The sequence below is a fragment of the Rhodnius prolixus genome, unplaced genomic scaffold (genome assembly GCF_049639745.1).
Source record: "Rhodnius prolixus isolate KJV_2025 unplaced genomic scaffold, Rpr scaffold_2, whole genome shotgun sequence".
NCBI lineage: Eukaryota > Metazoa > Arthropoda > Insecta > Hemiptera > Reduviidae > Rhodnius > Rhodnius prolixus.
Genome location: NW_027411592.1, coordinates 25,987,207 through 26,011,371, shown reverse-complemented (window position 1 = coordinate 26,011,371; position 24,165 = coordinate 25,987,207).

Genomic DNA, 24,165 nt, shown 5'->3' with positions numbered 1-24,165 from the left:
CCAATGCTCGAACTTAGTTATTGCCGATGTGGAGTCATATTGACTCCATAATTTATTGTTATCTTATTTTTATATTGATTTCAATTTTAATAATAAAATTTGCATTAAAGGATGAGAAAGAATAGGAATTGAGAACGAAAAAACAAATTTTGTCCACAAATCGGCTTTAACATTTCACGCAGAAGGAATTAACTTCAACTTAGGATCGCAATAATTTCAGTATTTTCTAGAACCCTGATTGACTCCCTTCTGATCAGGCACTTTTTCATTTTTTTAATTACATTCACTATTTTTTCAATTACTGCGCCGCTGTTGACACGGATCGGAAATTACCCACTGTTTGTGATTATTATTTGAATAATAATTGTTTTCAAATAATAATTATTGACGATTTTGTTCTGTTTTTCATTGGTAAATTTATGTTGTACTCGTATATCAGTTGGGTTCTGTATTCAGTTGATCAGTTATAGTTCTGTAATTTATGGAAATAAGATTAACATTTTTCTCTTAAAATGACTTCCGAAAAGTTACTCAAGTTTTTTTTATATTAGTTTTAAAATGCCGGGTATAATAATAATATAATAATAATAATAATAATAATAATAATATAATAATAATAATAACGGAAGAGATCAGCTATGCGGTTAGCGTATTGGATTCCCACGTGGAGGTCAAGGGTTCGAGTCCAGCTGCTGACCCTTAGATTATCTCTTCCTAGGAGCTCCTTACAGCTCACTGTCCGGTGATGGACAATGTAGTCTGTAACGAGAGAACACTATCCGGAGGCCGGCAGTGCACTGAAAAAAAGCTCCGGGCGCCAACAACCTTAGATGTTGACGCGCCTTAAATCATTAAAATAATAATAATAATAATAATAATAGCAGTGCTGCCTCCTCAGCTAAGAAGAGAACAGCTTACCCTGACCTACACAGCCGGAGTATGGGGGAAACGATTTAATCCCTTGTTTCCCGACATATTCGAGAGCCGACATGAAGATGAATTCCGTCGACAACGCTCACGGACGCGCCCACTTGGAGTTCGAGCCAAAGAACTCTTAAACGCGGAGGGAATACAATTATGTTCGGTGATGGATTGGGGCTTCTCGCCTTCCCCACCCTGGACATTACCTTCCGCACGCGTCCGCATGGACCTGGCAATATTTAAGAAAGAAGAAACACCACACGTCGTTTACAGACAAAGACTTTTGGAACTTTTAAACTTTTATAACGATTTCCGACCGATCTTCACAGACGGGTCGAAGGTAAACGACGGAGTTGGAAGTGCCTTGTACACGGAGGGAGTCACCCTCAGTTGGACACTCCCGCATTTTGCAACCGTGTACACGGCTGAAATGTATGCTATTTGCCAGGCCATAGAGTTCATCAAAGAAAATTATTGCACCAAAGCATTAATATTAACAGACTCCCTAAGTGCAATAATGGCTCTCCGGGATAGATTCTCGACAGACCCAATGGTCATAAAAATATACTATTTACTGTCTGAGTTAAGCGCATATGGTCGAAGGGTGGTATTCGCCTGGGTGCCGGGCCACATTGGCGTGTCTGGCAACGAAAGGGCGGACGAGGCTGCAAAACAAGCAGCCTCTATAGACACTAATCATACCATCCTTGTTCGACCCACTGACTTACAAATGTATATGAAAAATATTATTAATAAAAAGTGGCAAAGTCAGTGGGATAATATTGATGAAAAGCTTAAAGAATTTAAGCCATGTGTGCGAAATGCCAAAGTCGAGAACTACCCGCGGCATGAATCGGTAATTTTAACGAGGCTAAGGATTGGACATACACTTGTGACACATGGGTACCTCCTCATTGCCGAAAGAAGGCCGAGGTGCCCGCGATGCCGAGAAAGGCTGACAGTGTCGCACGTGTTGGAAGGGTGTCAGGCACTGCGAACACAGAGAGAATCAGCAGGCCTGCCACATGACAAACGCGCAATTCTTCGAGAGGGTTCTCCTTATGTAAGGAGGCTATTTGATTTCTTGAAAAATATAAATTATTATAATAAAATTTAGGTATAGATTAGGTTAGCTTAGTTTAGTTCTTTTAAAGGGGAAAGGAATATCGAGTACTTTCCCCTTGTTTGACTGAGTAGTGTGTTGTGTTTAATAGCGTGAGTGTATTTATTGGCAAGAAAGTATTTATTAGCGTGCATTTATGGGCGTGAATGTATTTATTGGTATGAATTATTTTATCAGTGTACGTGTATTTATTGCGAGAATGATGGTACGAATGTTAGATTTAGGCTTTTAATCCGGGTTGAAAGAAATTTATAAAAGTATTTCAACCCCCCCCCTTAGGTTTAAATTCATTTAGGATTAGGTGACTTTTAGAGTGTGCAGGAATATTTGTTAAAAGTACTGCACTCTCGAGTTAGATTCTACGGAAATAGCCTCCTTACGATAGACTATATACTTGAAGCGGATAAGGCATCGTGATTATATAGTATATATGTTTAGTTGAAGCTAAACCCAAATAATTTACTTTAATTGATTGATTCTTGACAAAAGGTGAGTTTTGCAAAATGTGAGTAATGAATTAAGGGATGGTACCATCGGCGAAACCGCATTCCCCCTCGTCGACCAGTTCGATGATGTAAGAGGGGAGCGCGGTCCGATACCCGATAGCCTAGGCTCCACCTTGCCTTGCTATGCAAGATATGTATGTGGTAGCCCGATAGGCCAATAGGTACCATCCCAGCTCTAGTGGCCTTTTTATGAGAAAAGAGAAAATGTGTGGTGGGCGCTAATGGCCATAGACGTCGATGCGCCGGCAACAAGAAAAAATAAAAATAAATAAAAAAAAATAATAGCAGTGAGAGGATTAGCTATGCGGTTTACATTATTAAGCCAAAATAAATGGAAGAAGAACTGAAAACCTTGTCCCCAAATGTACAAACAAGATTAATTTAGAAAATTAGAGAAGAACAGGCAAAGCACCAATAATAACAATATTCTGAATTGATCAAAGCATCCAATTTCTTCAATGATTAGAAAAAAATATCTGTTGGAAATGTAAAGAACTATCTCACAAAGTTCATAGAGTTAGCAATCGTACATTACCTACATAGAAACGAAACCTTGTAGGTAACCTTACCCCAAACCTTTCATGAGAAATGCCGTAAAACAAATTTTTCTAGAAAAAGATACAAATAAAAGTTACACATGTATGCGTATGTAATGTATGTGAAAAGTTAGCTGAGAGTCTAGACGCACTTCCTTGAGAAAGTGGACAATCTATTGGCGGAGAGATGTTTTCTGGTTGAAGAATTTTCTTTGCACTCTATTTTAGTAACACATTTCCGTCTCTCTTAAGTTTAAACGAGAAATAGGACCGTACATTACAGTAAAATGGCACATTAGAGAGACTCGAAAGTATCCTCAATCGATTTTCCAGGAAAATGTTTCAATGAAAAGGATATAGATTTACGTATAAACAATTAGAATGTTCCATACATAAAATAAGATTAATAATGCAACTCAAATTGAGCAACAAGTCCATAACACAGATTATTTATAAAGGTTCAAAATACGTATTAGATGGTTCGGTTGTATGCACAATCTGTAACGAACTGGAATTTGAATCTCTACAGCAATTTCTATTCTCATGTCCTGTTTACAATAACATAAGAAAGCAATACATTGACAAGTATTATTGAAGTCAAGGTTGTACAATGGAGGATCTTTTTGTTTAATAAATTCATTAAATAAATTGAATGATTTGTTATATTTTGTAATTAACTGTTTGATGCTTCGTTCATTTGTAATTGATGGGTGACTGTGTTTATGATTGGATTGATAAATTTGTATATAATCAAATTGGATATACCTACATAGAAACAGAAACCTCATTTTTTTGTCATAATTTGTTTTTTGTTCATTTTGACGGATACACTTTTTTTTCTTGTTTTTTTATGGATACTTTTTCTTTTTGTACGCTATTTTTACTGCATTGTCCACTTATTTAAAAAAAAAAAAAAAACCAAACTCATCGTTAGAAGATGTTATCTTTAAACAATAAATATATATTATTATATACAATTAGAACAGTAATTTTCATAGAAAATCGTAGGTACCGTTTTTTGAGAAAGCTAAAAAAGCGATTTAGTAAAGAGATACTTCCGGCAGATCGATTTTGACCGAAACCTAGTTTATACCTAAGAGAAATATCCAATTTGTACTTCCAGAGATTTGATGGATTCACATGAAGACCAATTTGTAAAAACTTATTCTGGAGATCTCAAGACGGATATTTTTAGAGAAGACTCAAACAAAAAGTTTGCACCTTTTCTTTTACTAGCAGACTAAGAAAAATTAAAATATCTAATCTCACCGAGAGAGGAAGAGATAGTAAAAATCTTCTAGGAATAGTTTGACTAGCTGTAAATTTCATAGGTAAATAATTAAATGAGTCCAAACAAATACGAGGTCTGTAAATTAAGTAATGAGACTGATTTTTTAAAAAAAATTTATTAAAAAAGAATTACAATTCTATATTGTCTCCTTTAAAATAACTTCCTTCTGAAGCCACAAAGCGCTGGAGACGTTTCTTCCACTGTGTAACATGTAACGAGTCTTGGGTGTTTGAGTACGACACAGAAACCAAGCGCTAGAGCATGGAGTGGCACACTTCAACCATCTCCAAGCAAGGATGGCGAAGTCGAAGATGAAATGCATACTGATTTGTTTCTTCGATATCCACGGAATCGTCCACAAAGAGTTTCTACCTCAAGGTCAAACGGTCAAACAACACTTTTACCGAAAGGTTCTTCGAAAAACTTCGAAAAAAAGTCTTTCGTGTGAGGCCAAACATCAAGAACAAGTGGGTGTTGCATCACGATAATGCTTGTCACACAGTAATTTCAATAAACGAGTTTTTTGGCCAGTAAAAACATTCCTGTAGCTCCTCAGCCTCCTTGAGGACTGACTTGAGTCCTTGTACCGTTTTTCTCTTCCCGAAGTTGAAAAATCACCTCAAGGGAACTCATTTTGGGACAGTCGAAAACATTCAAACGGCTATTCCAGTATCGGAGTTCGAGCACTGCTATGTGGAGTGGAAGAAACGTCTCCAGCGCTTTGTGGCTTCAGAAGGAAGTTATTTTGAAGGTGACAATATAGAATTGTAATTCTTTTTGAATAAAAAAATTTTAAAAAAACAGTCTCATTACTTAATGACTGACTCGTAATTACTATGAGATGGAGAGAGTAGAAATTAAGGAAGAAGAGAATTGTGAAAGTAAAGATTGCTGACAGGTGAGAAATGGTGCTCGGTCAGGTCAAGGAGCCAAAATGAGTAGTTCTTCATAAACAGAACGAGGTCGTAATAACATGCAATGTGTGGGGAACGATAAGCCCTAATATATTTTCCTTCAAACAACCAACACTATTATACTAGGGCGTAAAAAAAAGAAGCACCAATCACAATCTTAGTACGATATGACCGAAACTTCGCTTATACCAAATCGAAGTACACACACGAAAACATCTGTTTTTTTTCCTGTTTTCCTAAATCGATGCAGTAAATTTTGAATCAGAAATCCAAAGAAATATATTTTCTTTATCTATTAGAAATAGATAAAGAAAATAGCGATCCTTAAATTATTTTTTATTGCTCGTTACATATAAAAGTGTTTTATTTAAATTTGCTGAAGAACCCATTGAGATGATTCTTGTTATCTTGTAGAGACGAGGTTACTCTAGTATGCCTGCAATTTACCATCATTAAATACTGTAAACGTAATGCACTCATACCTATAATCCAAGTTGAAATTACTTTTACACAAAGTATATGCTCATAGTTTCGATTTTCCAATTAGATACGCGCCTGCAATATTATAAATGATCATCTTGGAATTACGATCTGTACCAAATGGTTTTTTAAAATAACAAAACGTTAATAGTTTTTGAAATAATTACTTCAACTTTGATTTTGGATTAGAAACAGTATAATCCACTTTATAAATATTACTTCCTTGTATCTAAAAATATTGCGTGTAATTTTTTTTTACTGGTGTGGCTCTATAATCCATTCCGTTTCGCCTTCTCAATCTCCCTCTAGTCTCTTCCAGGATGCCACGGAATTATAACTCCTCTGAATTTAGAAGTCAGAGGCCTCTCGATCTTTTCTCTAACTACACCAAATAGTGTCAATAAACAATAGTGTAGTGTCGAGTTTCAACTGCTCAGAAGGTTTAATGAACATATCTGATGATAGAGCAACATTCAGCGCCATATTCTGTTAATTGTAACAATCAAACTAATTATTATTTGCTGAAAACATTTATAAAAGAGACTGTACGACATAAGCTTCAAGTGACCTCAAGTTTTCCACATACTAGATCCTCCTACGATCTGGTCCCTTCGGTTCGCGAAGTATTATTTGCTACATATTCGTGGCTTTCCATTATCCTGGCCAAGACTTCCCGTAGTATACAGAGTGACCAGAGTTATACGAGGTGTGTTCAAAAAGTAACGGGAATTTTCGTTTTTTGAAAAAAATATTTATTTATTCATCTACATTAATATTGTCGCCTTCAAAGTAGTCCCCTTCGCATACAATACACTTGTGCCAGCGCTTTTTCCAATCCTCGAAACACTTCTGAAACTCGATCTTTGTGATAGCTTTCAGCTCTTTCAGCGATTCGCTTTTAATGTCATCTATGCTTGTAAAACGACGGCCTTTTAATGTTCTCTTTATGTTTGGAAATAGAAAAAAGTCACATGGAGCCATGTCTGGCGAATATGGAGGCTGGGGCATCGTTAAAGTTTTGTTTTTGGCCAAAAATTCATGAACAAGCAATGAAGTGTGAGCAGGTGCATTATCGTGGTGCAAAATCCATGAATTGTTTTGCCACAAATCCGGGCGTTTTTTTCGGATTGCTTCACGCAAACGGCGTTGAACTTGTAGGTAGTACTCCTTATTGATTGTTTGACCTTGTGGCAAGAATTCATGATGCACTATGCCATTAAAATCGAAGAACACAGTGAGCATAACCTTCACATTCGACCGCACTTGTCGAGCCTTTTTCGGTCTTGGCGATCCAGAATGCCTCCACTGGGACGATTGAGCCTTAGTTTCGACATCATATCCGTAAACCCATGTTTCGTCACCTGTTATAACACGTTTCAGTAGATCCGCATCGTTGTCGACTTCATTGAGTGACTCTTGAGAAACTTCCATTCTCCGCTGTTTTTGTTCGAAATTCAACAATTTTGGAACAAATTTTGCTGCCACACGTTTCATACCCAAAACATCCGAAAAAATTTCATGGCATGAGCCAATTGATATGGCAACATCATCAGCGACTTCTCTGATTGTGATTCGGCGATCGTTCATAACCATTTCTTTCACTTTTTTCACGTTTTTATCGGTTGTTGATGTGCTTGGACGTCCAGGTCGTTCGTCATCTTCAACGTTTTCGCGGCCATCTTGGAAACGCTTATACCACTCGTAAATCCTTGTTTTACTCATAGCAGACTCACCATATGCCTTTATTAACATTTCACACACTTTATTTCATTTTTTACGCAAAATTTAATACAAATTCTTTGATCCATTTTTTTTAACAAACAAAAATCGCCAAGCTCGAAAAACACGTCTAACCTTAACGGCTGCCACTTAAGAAGTAAACAATGAATATTACTGAAAATTTTATCGTACTTCAGGGGCATGTGTACCAACATAATTAAAAAAAAAAATTTACAATCAGACTCTCCAAACCCGCGAAATTTAAAAATTCCCGTTACTTTTTGAACACACCTCGTATGCTCCACCCACTTTTTTTTTTAAAAAGGCGAGAAATTTCGAAAAAATAAAAAACATGTATTTAATCATTTTTAGTCTATTTTATTTTCAGTGATTGACCCATTTTTTTAAACCCCAAAATAGGTTTTTTAAAAGTTATGGTAATTTAAAATATGAAAAACAAATTTCAGTTTAATGTCAAAATTACATTACTTTTTTGTTCAAACTGGGCGCAACCAACGGATAGGCAAGCCAAAACTCTGGACTCCCACGCTTTGCTTGTAGCAGCACTTATGGTGGCGAGGTCAAGATCTAGGCAGGCTAGAGTTATTCGACGTTCAGGTTGTTTTTTCTATAAACGTTTGGTGTGGAGTTTTAGGAAATCAACTAATCGGCCCTTACTTCTACAGAGAGAACTTAACTGGTGCAAGGTATCTAACTTTTTTTTAGAGACATTTTACCAGTTCTGCTTGAAGATGTTCCTCTACAGCAAGGATGAGCAACACGCGGCCCGCCAAGCATTTCTAAAATTGAATTTGATCTAATATTGATCAGCTTGTATCGAAAAAACAGTGCCAAATTTCTCATTAAAACTTTCAAGTAAATTCGTTTTTCTGTTCTTTTCTTGTTTGTTTTTATCTTGCATTAAAATTTGTATATGAAAACTTTACTTTTTTTTTAATTTTATATTTTTTTATTCTAATATTTATTATAAATAAAGTTTCGTAAATTATTAATAAAGAGTTAATCTATGTGCGGCCCGCCAAAAAAAATTAAAATTTAAATTGGCCCATTGATTAAAAAGGTTGCTCACCCCTGCTCTACATCGTCGGCTAGATATGTATTTTCAACAAGTTGGTTGCCCGGCACATAATGCGAGAGTGGTTCGAGGTTACCTGGACCGAAATTTCCATGAAAAAAGTGAGTGGAGCATATAACTCTGGTCACCCTATATATTTATATACATATATATACTTTCAATCAAAAAACAAAAAATAGGCAAACAGTCCGTAATCAAATACAATGAAGATTAATACACAAACATTCACATTTTGCGAGTACAGTTACACCAGCTACCTATTGCATTAGCATTAAAAGGAAGTGCCTTGGCCGTAATCTCTTCTTTTTCCTCAGAGGTGTCCATTCATCTGAGGTGGCCCCCCTACACCATTACTTGTCTCTATTTTACTGAGTTACCTCTATAATCGTCCCTTAGCTCTCGAATATCATCATTGCTGCTACTTCGAAATTCTGCGACTAAGTTGGAACCCACCCATCTCAACTGCTCTTAACTTGTCCTTTTGTCTTTTCCACCTCTCGTAGCCATAGTCAATACACTTTCTACAATATCATCTAGGATTTTTTTTATTGTTATCTTTTCTGTTTCGTAGTAAACAATTCTGCGGATGGACTAGTTTCTTCTTTATGGAAAACAGATACGAAATTCTAGAACTGTTTTAAAACCATAATTACTCCTTGAGTAATTATCTTCTTCTTTTCCATCTCACCACAAAAGAAAAACTGCTTTTCTAATTTTATCTTTGAACTACCTTTCTTCTGGTCCCCTACTTTCTTCTGTACCATACCACTGGTCATCCGCAAAGAAACATGAGTTGATCACATGATTATCCACGCGGGCACCAGTTTCTTGGCTATACATTTGGAGAGGCAATTGTACAATCTTGTCGGACGTTAGGGCATCCTAAATGAGCTTGAAATCCTTTTTTCCTATTTCGACTGATGCACTACTCTCACCATAATAGATTCTTTTAATGAAGTCAATTTCTGCATATTCATTACTAATTTTCCCTTCAAATCTTTTTACAATCTTTCTTTCAACAACTAATCATCCAACTAATTGATTCCTATTAAATTATCCATGTCCTTTCCGCAGCGTTCAACACTATGTCAACAGTTATAAAAGTATCCTCTTCGCTAATAACTCGATTAAACATTTTTGTATAAATCCTGAGTAGTTTCCGCTTTTCATATTTACACAAATTCAACACTTGCTCCACTCGATTTTCCACTTCTTCTCAATAATTTTGTTCTTCTTCGTCCTTTAGAACATTTTATTCACTGTATTTATTTCTTTTTTTTTTTCGTTTATTGCAACGCCTTTTAAAAAGCTATACCATGAATGGTAGTATAGCAGAAGTAGTGATGCCTATCTTTTCAGACGAGCATTACGTCTAACTACCCAACTATAGGTTGGGGACGGTGGCAGAGAGCATACATGCTTTATTCGAATTTTCTTATTATTCCATTAAATAAAATCCAAGACCGAAACTGGGAATCGAACTAAGAACCATAATACATCTTTTTTTCTTTTTTACAAATAAGTCTGGAAAAAAGAATTGATGTTCAATTTTTAAAAAGTACATTAAACGCAATCATTTTTGTTTTTGTTTTAAATTAAAACAATTTCATAATTACATTTTATAAAACTAAAACTAGTTAATTGATTGGCTTAACTTTGCTGTAGACTCAAAATTGAATATAATAAAAACATGTAAAATTACCAGAAAATGTTTTGACATACAGTAAGGAAGGTTTTCACTACGTTAATAAAGTTTCCACTGTTAAATGTAGATACATTATCTTTAACGGTATATTCAAGGTGCTGATGCCATCCTTACTCACACAGTAGGATATCATATATATATTTCCAGCAGAACTTTACCTAAATACAGGTGACAATGTTGATTAAAGTCGTCTCAACTTGTACTTTAAACTTTCCATACATGCACTATCCTCTCTTATAACACATTCACGAAGAGATAACATTCTATTTAATATACGTAGTTGGAGAAATATATTTTGGAAAGTTGGAAATATATTTTGTATCATCTTATTTTGATCGATGCACTTTTTCGTTTGTTTGTATATTATTATTTTCATAATGCAAATTGAACATGGGAGTTCAACTGGTGGTGAATTAGAAGTGAGGTCGTGCCTCAGGCAGGCCAACTACACCTGCCCATGGGCAACCTTCCAGCGGTAGACCAGCAAATAAAGGTAAATACTTAACCAACTAGAAACAAACTCATTCAAAACTTAGAGATTTAAATACCGGTCTTGCTTCATTACGCTTGCTAAAACAACGGTAAACTAATTCCTTATAGCTCATTGTTAGTACAACACAAATTGTTTTTAGAGTTTAATTGTAAACTTTAATGAAGCCCATGAACTTATTCATGTTTGAACCCTAAATAATATTCTGTAATAATTGGCTAATTCCAAATTCATTAGCTTCTCAGATAGCCAGGCTTTACAAGCTAGTAAAAGTTACGAATTCAATGGAAAAGTAGTGGTGGAACTCCTGGGACACCCTAATGAGATCTGTCAGCCGAAACAAGATCTTTCTTGGCTTGGTGTTTAGGCTTTTAGAAAGTTGGGTTAATAAGGCGGCAGACAGCCTGGCCCGGTGAGGGTTTCCCTTTGTCAACTGAAACCTTTTGTAAAATGCCCCTGAGATGCAGTCATCAAAAACTGAGGCATTGTAAGTCAGAAAAAAAAGGTAGATTGAGAACACATGGTTTATAATGGTTGCCAGGGGTATTATATTTTTACAAGATATAGTTTATTCGATTTATTATAAACATAAGTAAAAATAGTGGCAGAGAATTAGAACCCAAATATGCCCAGGAAGAAATGAAACGATCTGAGTGTTGAAGTTAAGAGACAAATGATTCCAGATTCGATTATTCAAGTGCCGCTTCCTAAGTCGGCGAGTATTAACTCTGTTGCAATAAGAAACTAGACATCCTTTAAAAGGCAGCATGACAACTTTGCTACAGCAACAGGCTCGCTCGAAAGCCCCGATGTAATTCAAATGGCCAAGTTTCTAGACTTATTCGCAAAGATTGTGGAAGCAATTTTTACGACCATAATTCAGCCGCAATAAATAACCTCAATGTAGATGAAATATTTAATAATTTTTCTTACCCCCCCCCCCAATAATATTTCAAAGAGTAGAATAGTGTTAGCTAATAAAGATAATCTATCTGGAAACAAGTCGACAAATGGCCAGACCAAAAAGAGTAGATCTGGACAAGCTCCCTAGAATGGTATCAAAAAAGGAGAGATGGACACCAGGTTAATTATGTTTGCTATATCTTTAACAAAAACTTACAATTTAAAAAGTTATGTATAAGGATTGTTTAAACGCCAAAAGGTACAAAAATCAGCAATTACCCAGATTTCTGAACGAATCTGAAAACCTGCCGAAATTAACACTCTATATCTCTTAAACTATAAACTCAAGAATGATAAAAATTATACCATTTAAAGCAAACATTTCTTTACAATTCGGTAAGGAATACATTAAAATCTGAACAATTTGAAAAGAGATACCTATAAACATTTGAAATGTGGACGAATTTGAAAACGTCAGAAATTTAATCTTCTACCTTTCTACGAGTATTACCTATTATCACTGCAAAACATTGCAATCTATACTAGTTATAGAGCAAACTTTTCATTACAATTCATCAGAGCAATTCATTGAAATCTGAACAATACGAAGAGATATAAACGTTTAGATTTCAGTGAATTCTTTACCGAATTGTAGAGGAAAGTTTGCTCTATAACTGGTAAAAAAATTGCGTTGCAATCGAGATACTGCGCTACGATATCTTTGGTATCTTGAGACCAAAGGAGATTATAACGCAGAAGGAACTGGTAGGGAAAGCCCTCAACCTTCTTAGGAGGGGAGGTTTCCTTTAGTAGATCCTAAGAGAAAGGTCACAATAAGCCTCTTGTGGCTGCGATGCCGTGGGGCTTGGGTCCCGTCCCGCCTTTCAATATCTAAAAATCTAAACGTTTGAAATTTGAACGAATTTGAAAAGCTCCATAATTTAACCTTCTACGTTTCATGATCTCCTTACAAATTAAAAGATTAAAAGTTTAAGTGTAAGGTATAACCTTTATACCGTTAATTGGAGAGATCTTTTTAAAGAATGCTTATAGTTGCGGTCCCCAAAGAATCCTCAATAACAATTTTTTTTAGAAAGCGTTTTGAATAAAATAGGAAAGTATTTGCGGGTAACCAGCGAAATTAAACTGCGAATACAGTACTTCTTCTTAAGTGAATTAAACTTCAAATACGCACGAGTGCAATAATTTCCTTTAGTGGGTGAATTTGCGTGATGGCGCTTTATAGTCCCATAGGGAAGCTTTAACCACTTCTTCGTGCTAAAATTTTTTCTTAATCATATACATAACTGTTTTAGTGAGGGCCTTACTTGCGTGGGGCAAACTCTCCCCCCCCCCCTAAGAGACATAGCTTCGAAACTTCTAAAATGGAAATCTATACAAAATTTTGATTCGAATGACACTTCATTCATGAAAATCGGTTCACGCGTCGATCATTTGAAAGGATTGCCATACTTTCCGTTAATAGGAGTAAGAGCAGATGGTCGCTTTATTTAGGGGAGCCCTAACCCTTTCGTTCTGCCAAATTTTATCAAAATCGGGCTAAGATTTACAGAGTTATTACTCGTAGCATTAGTAATTTAGGAGGGACACATTATACTAACTTCTCTTCCATACGATCTTCAGCGTCGAGACTACAAAAAGGCACATCTACATAAAATACCGAATCGAATGACACTTCATTCATGAAAATCGGTTCTCGCGTTTAGCGCTGCGTTTTTTACATAAAAGGTAACAAGAAGATTTTCTAAAAATGCCGTTTTCGCCCATTTTCGGCAACGTACGAGTATTTCTCGAAATCTGTTTCAAATTTATGTTGTTGCCAAAAGTTACAGTTATAAAGGAGGATTTGCACTATATTATAAAGAAAATTTGGGAATTTTATCTTTTATAAAATAAGAGGAAAAAATTGTCAAAGTTGGGTGTTTTTCAACGTTACGCTTTTTCCTGCATTTTTTGACTATCAACCCTTATCAACCCTACCGGACAGTTTTAATTATTATTATTTAGATAAAATATCATGTTCAGTTTCCATGTAAATACAGAATAATACATATTTGTGATTTTACGTTATTCGGATTATTTTATTGTAAGTAAATAGCTGTAAAGACCCCTTGCTTGCAATTATTGACTAGCATAATAGGAAAGCATGGCCTTCACCACGGATGTGTAGAAAGGAACGTAATCGGCTATTATGCAGGATTGGGCTCTCCAAGCGAGATAACAATTCACGACTTCAAGCTCAACACAGGAGTAACCCTTCAGATTGCTAAGTCCAATCAAACGGCGGTGTCTGGAGAGGGTGCTGTAATCAGTAGGATCCCCTGGTAAACTATTCAGGCAGCTGTGGCAAAGTACTGACCACCTCTCTCGGAATCTAATGTAATAAATAGTTTTCTAAGTAATGTAAGCTATCAAACTGTGAGAAAAGTAATGTTTTTTGTTCACATCCGTGTTTCTTGTACCACACGAAAGAGAATGTATTTAGCAAGCGTATAGATTTTTCTGATAACAAAATCGAAATGATGTTTGTGTCTAAAAAGTTTTGAATTGTTAATTCATAATTTTGGAGCTATCAAGGGACGCACCAATGAGTCTTCGGTCATCCCGAAGTACTTTACTGAAACAGTAAACATTACATTTTTAAAAAAACAGGAAGGCTTGCTTCAAGTTAAAGAAAATTAATAGATACTGTCTCATTATTTTAATTTATTGATTATTCATCAGCGTGAAAACAAATTTGCTATGAAAGTGTTAGAAGCAAGAAAATATTTGAGAGCTCCTGGTCTAGATACGGCAGTCGGATATCCCGAACATCAAGCTACAATTCCTCCATATTATTTAATTAATCTGCTGTCAGTATAAGCTACCTAGTGATCCCTAAAATTGTTGTAATATATTTTTAGGCCTGGGATGAACGCAGGCCAGGAATGTGTTTGGAATGCCAACGGCTAGCCAACTTTTACTGTCAGACTGTACTGAATAGGCTGCATTGTCTTCCCAGAAAGATTACAATCCCAGGTGCGATAGCTGAGAAATCTATGACTTCCTCATTCCATAAATTGAAATAAATCTACTATCCGGCTTTATGATAGGAATCTATTAATACTTTTCCAACTATATGGTCTTGAACTTCATACTAACTTTGTCGAGTCATTTTGCTCGCCACTTGCAAACTATTCGAATCAATCTATTGCAAAGAAATGTACACAGCCTTGATTAAGGGCATAAAATAATAATAATATCAGCGTCTGTACAGCCAAACTTATAATACAAAACTGAAATCGCGAACGAAAGGAATATTACATATAAACTAAACATGTGGTATTTCACAAAAGTTGAGAAGAACAAAGAACAAAACGAAAAACATACAAAAAAATTTATTCACATTAAAACCCACGGCACAAAACTAATGTAATTAAAGAGAAAGAGTTCAACTCAGTTAAGTGTGATACAATAACAAGATGAAATAACATGAAATTAAAATAATCTGTGTAAGTTCTTTAACGAAGAGTCACTTCCTTTTTTATATATTTTCCCTCATTAGGTGAAGGAAAAAAGGTTTCTCTCGTTACAGACAACACTGCCTATCACCGTAGTGAGGCGTAAGAAGCTTCTAACTAGGAGGAGAAAATCTAAGAGACAGCAGCTGGATTCGAACCTCTGTTCCCTCTTCCCAATCCTCAATAATTTTCTTTAATGTTTTTCAGATAAATTCAAGTTATCATTCAACACCAGTTGCACCATTTTATTCGTACTTGCCTAAATGATGTTAAAACTGTTAATTGATCTGAACATATTTCGAAATAGAGAAATGATGATTGGTCAATAGAGAAACTGATATTAGAGAACAGACGATTAAAAATTGGTCTTAAAGTGATAACCTGTTTTAAATAAATAATTTGCAATAATGGCAATGTATCGTCCACTCAATTACTTCAGAAGTTTTTACTGCATTTATGTTAAAAAGTTTATTTACTTCATTTGTTTTACATAAATTACTTTATAAATTGTACAAAATCGATTAAATGTTATTCGTTAATTTGTTTGAATTGCAATTTTACTTTGTGAGCAAAAAAATGAAACAAAATATGGTTGAGTAAAACACAGAAGTTATTGGGTATTTCAGAACTTAGAGAGGCCAGTACATCGATCAATGTTGAAAAATCAAATTTATGTAAAACAAGTTAATTTGAATGCCTAAAGATCCCCAGAGGGTTTATAAACGTTTTCAAATAAAGAAATGTAAATTGAGCATAACAAATATTGACTATATTTATCGAACATAAACCCATTAGACCGACTTAGTAATTTTTATTGCAAAAATGCTAATGCCGACATGTTAGTGGACTTCTTATTTAACAAACTTATTACTTCTAAGCGTCACATTCCAATTTGAATATTAAGTTGGCTTGTTTGTTTTAATAAATTCTAAACAAATTTTTGTTAATCAACGGTCCAATATTTCATCGCGCTTATAGAAAACCAAATATCTGCTGTGAATGGGTCTTTTCCTGAAATATTGCATTTAATTGGCAAAACTTTGCTTTAACACCGAATTCATTCCCGTGCAGCAGGTAGTAACGTCAATATAGGTTAAATTAGCTAGTACCTTTACTAATTTTTGATTAAATTTATTATTATTATTATTATTATTGTAAGCAATTTGAAGTACTAATTAACTTTAAATATATTGCTTTTTTGTTTATTTAAGATGGGTTTAACATTGAAGGTGATTGGCATCAGTACATAGCCAGCCTCAGAATTCTGTTCTCTACTGCAGACTACACTGTCCATCACCAGATTGTGAACTTAGAGGCTACAAGGAAGAAAAATTAAAAGAATAACTCACCTGGATTTGAACTTGAGACCTAGTGCTCACTATCCACTCTATAATAACTGGAATAATCCATTTCCTGACATTAATATATTTATTTTTAACTCTATTTTAGTTTATTAAATTAATTTGTTTTTAATGATTAACAAAGTTCTTATTTTATATATACCTTTTTGTCTTTTTGTTGGGGTAACTTCCTATTTTATGTAGCATAATTAATTCATTCACAATTTATTTGCTAGAATGATTTACGCAGTTCTTGCAAAACACTGAATATGTTTTTCAAGTAACCTGCACAAGAAACATGAAAATAGAATTTGTTTAATTCCTAAATGAACAATTAAATAATTGAATAAATATTGTATAAATGAATTCTATTCACTAAATTTACAGTCATTTGATACACAAATTTGTTCAAAAATGAAATTTTTATTCAATCACTAATTAATTCTTAATTGAATATTACCTTGACAAATATATAAATTTATTGTTATATAAAACAATACAAAAAAAAAAAACAGAAATTATTGACCAAGCCCCGATGTATTGAAAAAATAGAAAAATAAAGCATTATTTTTAAATATGGGTGTTATAATTAATTAAATATATAGATATGTGAGTAACAGAATAATTAAATTTACAAAATATTCCAATTAAAGAAGAACTTACAATAAATTAAGGCACAGTAATGGCTGCAAAACAATCATTACTAAAAATTACTGTACTTTACGAGTATTCAGGGCCTTTTGTTTGACCAAAGATATTGATAATTTAAAAATTCCCACTAAGTCTCTTTTAGCATTAAAAAAAAACACAGATTTCGTGTCACAGAAGATCAAAATTCATTAAATTTATCAGTAGTATACATTGAGGGCCTCTTGTAGGCAAGCAATCTGGTCAGAGTACAAAAACATTTGCACCCATAATAAAGGAGTCTCATACTCTTGGCATGGGGTACGGTTTGGTACAAATCTAGAGATGTAGTTGATATTTTTACTGTATGATTGTTTTCGGTAAGTAAATAGTTTGATCAAATTGGATGGTTCTTTCTGACACTTTCGCATTACATTTTGTAGGATTGAGGTAATGTTCAAGCGAGTTTACTATCTGATAATGGTAATTTAAGATAAAGAAAACGAAGCTATGAATAACTTGGATCCTCAGAGATAAATATGAAATGATCTGCAGCCATCACATGCTTGAAGGATTACTAGACTGCACCAAATGACTACTGAAAAACTATTGCATGTTTAACAGCTAAATATTTCATATAATATTCGTATATGCAAAAATAGCTGAGGACCGACAGATTTAGAGCTGAATTGAACATCGTTGTTTCCTACAAGCCGCTGAACTCTCTCCCATAATGAAAGAGAAAGTTAGCATGGCCTACCTTCTTAACTATCATCTTCAGTCAAAACAAAATGGAAAGGCTTCTTCTTCAAGGGAGAGAACATGGAAGAAAAGACAAACAAAATGAAGTTATTTCGGCGAAATCAATTTTGTTTTTCTTTGTTTGCTATAAGAGGTCGAATGTTACAGTATCACTATGATTATTATATCCACAATGTTGAAAAATATAACCCAACATTCAAATGGTAGTTCAAAGCAAACTAATGTTGGAAATTTGGCCATTTCACCTAAACTAACGTTCTGAATATAGAAATGACACTAAAAGAATAATTCAAAAGAGGCTGACTTTAGTTTACTTTTGGAGAATTCTAATGGTAGTTTACATAAAAAATATTACAAACCAGTCACATTCTTGAAATACACAACACATCCTCATGCAAACAAAAGGTGGAATCATCGTGCTCTGACTACAGTACAAGATCCAAACGAACAAAGTGTTGCTAAAAGTTGGAGTTGGTTGACCTCTTATTCACTATTGTACTGCGCTGGCCTCTTGCTTAGCTCTGGTAGTCCGTAATTCGGTAATGTCGCAGGTAATCTTTTACAGACAAATGTCGCGAAGGTTTATGTCTCAATCTTTAAGCACAAGACCTAGGCACTGATTTACTTCAAAGTTTTTAATTTTTTTTTGTTTTTTGTTTCAGATGTAATGATAAAAACAACTTTTTCAATAGAATACATGGTACCTGCAAAACATTTCGCGGTCGGCTAGAAAAGTGGCACCAGTCATTATTGGTAAATTTGATTAAATTTTTATCTCACAACATGTATTTTTTAGTGCAATTAAAATTTACTTTACCGGGAATGGAAATCCTTTTTATCAGTGGATATATTTTAATACTTGTAAAGTGCAACTTGACAGTAAATAATTTTGCATCAGAATAATGATCATTACTTTAGAAAATACTTCATCGTCTTATTCGTAGATGTTGATCTTTGCATTGTTCTCATTATAACCACATCCCCTTGAATATCCTCGCAGTGTGAGCTGTAACTGAAAACTCATACCAGCTTGAAACAAGAAGAATTGAATAACCGCTTTACACTTCTTGAGTTATTACTGAACATAAGATTAGCTTATAACTCGATTTTAAAATAAATCTGAGACTTTGAAATAATAATTTTAGCGTTCAGCTAAACGTTCCAACAAATCTACAAATTGTTAACCTGCTTAAAATCCAACATATTAGCACCTCCTCTCCATGCAAGAGAAACTTCTAAGAACCTTGTCCCACCATATGAATTCCGCAACTAGAAACCCTCTTTTCTTGAACTCTCTCGGACAACTTCCCATCGCCTCAAGAGTCAGTGGATTCGTGATCTCATTTAATAAATAAACGAGAATACTGTCGTTGAGTAGTTCCTCCACTCTATTAATGTTTAGACCGTGTATATATTTTGATCAGATTTGCTTACCCATGTAATCGCAGGATGTATTAAGTAAAGATAAGTGAGGCTTTGACTTCTCACAAGAAGTCTCAATGCTATAGCTCGTTTTACGACATTTACAAGCGAACTTACTTTTTTTTTACTAGGGCTTGAATCATGTCGAGTAACGATTTGCCACAGTCTGAAAGAACCATTACTGTTTCCATAAAATGTCATAATTTCAAATATATTTATTGTTGGATTCTATAAAACTGACACTTTGCAAATTGGCACGTCAAAATGCAATTTTAATGGACAAGATCAATGTCATTTCAACAAATATGCCAGTTTTAATAAAATAAGTAATAATTAAAATCTTTCTATGAAACAAAAAATGGATGTCAACTTTGACAAAATGTGTCAGTTTTCATTAATCAAATTATAAAATAAATATACTAATGTGAGCTGATTTATTGATATTAATAAAATATCCTTATTTACAGAAAAAAAGTTTCTGTTGAGAATACCAGACCAACCATTTAAGACAGTCTTGCTGCAATAGAATCTATTATTTTTTTAATACCTAAAATGACATATTCGGCTTATTATCGAGTTATGTGTGAATAATGGTTGCAACATTTTTGTTCCCTCAAGAATACACTTATTTGTTATTAAAACTTTGTTTAACTTTATTTATTTTCATAACTACAGTACATTTATACAACAAGTGAAGCTGATACAACATGATACATAGTATAAATACATGAGTAACATGAAGGGAGAAATCACCCAATGGTGAAACTCTCGAAGAAGAACATTTCACTATTTTGTACTGGCACTTAATTCATTAAGAAGATCACGTGGTCACCGGCGCTTCAACCGACTTAGAGGATTTTTTGGCAATGCAGTAAGATGCAGTAAGTCAAAATAATTCCAAATTCTAATTGTAAATGCCAGTAATCTTCCCGCAACTCCTTAAATCAGCGGTTCTCAACCTTTGAATCGCGACCCGGGCGGGATTCGAACGACCAAATCACAGGGGTCGCCTAAAGCCATCAGAAAATACATATTTCGCAATCCGAAGCACTTATTAGCGATAAAACTGAGCTGCAGAAAATAGCTTACTTGGTGGACATCTTTGTCATCTTCAAATCTATCACTGCAAGGACCAAATGCAACATGCCTGAATGTCCGAAAAAATTAGATCATTCCAAATGAAACTTCAGCTTTGGAAAAATAAATTGGATAAAAATAAAATTTACAAGTTTCCTACATTATCTGCCTTCTTTGAGGAACATGACATTGAGCTGAGTTATGATGATAACTTCTGTGAAAGCACATTTGCACATGCTTGCAGACGAAATTTCATCATTCTTTCCTAATCTCCCTGACACCCCATTTGCACTTGCCAGAAGTCTATTCACAGTGAAAGTTGAAGATGTTCCAGAGACAGCGCAAGAAAAGTTCATTGACCGAATTAACAATGATGCAGCGAGAACAGATTTCTCTACGATGCCACTGACAAAATTCTGGATCAAGTGTTTACAGTTACGTATATCCTATTCTGTCTGAGACTGTGCTGCACCTTCTTCTTCCTTTTCCAACAACATATCTTTGCGAAACAGGGTTTTCCAGCTTGCTGGTAATCAAGTCTAAATATCGAAGTAGACTTGTGGAAAATGATCTTCGCTGTGCCCTTACAAAGACTGCCCCAAGAATTTCTGAATTGGTAAGCAAAAAGCAACCACAACCATCTCACTGAATTTGGCAGCATACTGTTGCAAAATATTCCACTGTTGTTTACTGTTATATTACTGTTGTTATATTTAAACCCATGCTATGCCATGGTGAAATGTTATTTACTGGAATTAGAAATAAATATTTCTCAATATATAATTAACTATTGTTTTTGTGATTAATCACTATGTTTAAATTATGTTTGATTTGTAGCAATGAGAATACATAATGGATATCAGGTATTTACATTCCGAATCATAACTGTAGCAAAATTACAGTTATGAAATAGCCACCAAAATTATTTTTTGGTTTGGGGTCACCGCAACATGAGAAACTGTATTGCAGGGTCACAACATTAGAAAGGTTGAGAACCACTGCCTTAAATGAACTTTAGAGAAAAGTATCTGAGAACAATTGCATCCTCTTCAGAAGATTTATCAGGTAATTATTCAAATACAGTTCTTACATCCGATATTGTCAGAAAGAAGAGGAAATTTATGTCAATATTAGTCAGGTATGCCAACTCCGCTGATGTTTTTCCGAACAAGACTTTTGCAAAGGTGGATATAAATTCTATTTAGGAGGTACTCTGATCAGGTGCTCTGCAAAGAAAACACAGAATTAAGACACAGAAACGTGCTTATAATTGCTTATTAGAAAGCAGCTTATTTGCAGTAAAAAAAAATGCAGTTTTGAGAATTGTTATACTTCTGGTTTTTTCCCTCTATTTTTCATGTTAGATTCTTCCATCTTCGGTTACTGAGCGAAATAGCAATTAAAAAAAGTCTATTAATTTTGCTATTATAGTTTAGATTTAGTCAATTATGAACACTTTGATACTGATCACGACTCCTACCCTTTTAGAAGGCTTGTTAATTGGGAACCGTTGGTTTAGAGAATTTTATTTGTTCACAGCAAATAAACCAATTGCTACACTATATGGAGGAGGTACTAGCAAAGTGTAATGATTTTATTAATATGTTTTTTAATTAATAACAAATATTAATAATTCGAAGTGAAAAATAAAAAGAAACAAAACTGGGCGCCAGCAGCATCATCTCTCAACACCTCGTTTATTCTTAATATGACTTTAACAAGGGACATTAGATAAACGCCTGACTTGTAGTCGTTTATGTCTTTACTGCGGCACCTTGCTCCGCCCTTGGATGATCGTTTAGGCGATTAGCGACAAGAGAGTGCAGAGAGAACAGCAGATATTCAGACTGCGGCACTCTTAATGTAAACGACTTCCTTGCGCTGTGATGTGTGTACGGTTGAAGAATCTAACAAAGGTGATGATGGCTAATCACTTTTAGAAGAAACATTTGAAATGTAGATGAAATTCTTTATTGTGTGCTGGAAGATAAACTAAGAAAATAGAAAATAGTTCTTACAGATGATTGGTGGAGGCTTTACATGAGTGGTAATTTACAACAAATCTAATTTTTGAATTCAAAATTAAGTAGAACATTAGGGCAATTTAAAAGAAAAAAAAAGCTATTTGAGATTAAACAAAATTAATTGAAAATGAAGGATGGCTTGACATCGTTTCTTTTTATTCTTTAATTGAAACTATTTTCAAGATAATTGTTCACAAGAATATTTCAATTATTTCTGAATTTTTCCCTAAATTCCATGGATTTTACACTCAAATCACCCATCGATTAAAGCAAATTAATAGTTGCATACAATTTTATATTTTAACTAGTTGGACAATTGAATATAGTTTGGATGTTAACTCCATTGCTCGCAAGCTAACTTCAGAATGCTCAATATAATTCATCCAAACTAATCAGCTAATGGCGTTTAAATTACTAAAAACTAAATTCCAAATCAGTCTTTAACATCTTTAGACCACCTCAAGTTAAGACGCATGTAAATTGCTCTGTACAGTTTATAGAAAATGCCAGAAAATAAATTTTCCAGGTGTGAACGTTTATATGTACTTGATAGATACTGTCGCTGGTCGAGCCAACAACTAGTTTCTTGTGACCGAGCAGTAGATTACAACGAATAGACTAGAAATGGCTAGTAGAAATAAAGATAAATTTGAATATTTGATAGTTTAATGACTGTAATCATCACTTTCTTAGTCTGGAAACATAGTGGAGCAGCGAGCAAAACGGCGATGATAACTGCTTCAGATCAAAGAGAGCGTCGAGCAACGAATAAAGAGTCGCATGCACATAGTGACGAGTTTAGACGCGTTTTTCCTTTCAACGAAACAAGATGGAGGAACTATTTCTATATGAAAATTTGGTATTTGCAGCAGCTTAGTAGTAGGAGCTCCAGTGTACATAGTATAAATAAGTCTAGAAATGAACTTGGTGAATTTCATCACTTGTACCAACAACTTCGGGAGCATCCTGGCAAGTTTCGTGCGTATTTTCGAATGTCTATATCAACATTTGATTACATACTAACCAGTGTTGAGGGAATATTAATCAAGAAAAGGACGAATTTCAATGTTAACCCCATTAATTCCGTTACTTTAAGTTAAGAAACAAATAAATAAATAAAAAAACATAAGATAGAAATATGTGCAGGCAAAAAGAAACTATTCAATAAAAAAAAAAAAAAGAAAAAAAAAGAAAACTAAAATAATGATATTAATAATAATTCCATTATTAACCACTACCCCATTTAGGTATGATTTTTACCTAAGCATTTACAAAAATGAACAAAAGCAATGTCATGATAATGCCCAAAGAAAAAGGGGAGGTGAAAAGTAGAACTATAACTAGAACAATATAGAATGCAGTGCCGTGTAGTAGATTTTGTTGAAAATTGAGCGCGATGAGAGCGAAGAAAGCAAACATATCACAACACGTTGCTCTACTCTCTCTTGGTAGCGTTGCTCTATCTTCGCTTTGCTCTCAACTATGCGCGGTCCCATATGATAACTTGTGTTTGTTTTCGCCGCTTTGCTCTTCGCTCCACTATGTTTCCAGCCTTAGTAATAATTACAATAACTACACTAGGGAACTAAAGCACAAGTTACAGTAAGAGAATATCTGTAGACAGTAAATATCGGTAGTGTGCAAACTGAATTATCCAATTATGATTATTTCAGTTTTCTTAAATTTGTATAAAAGGTTACAGACTGGT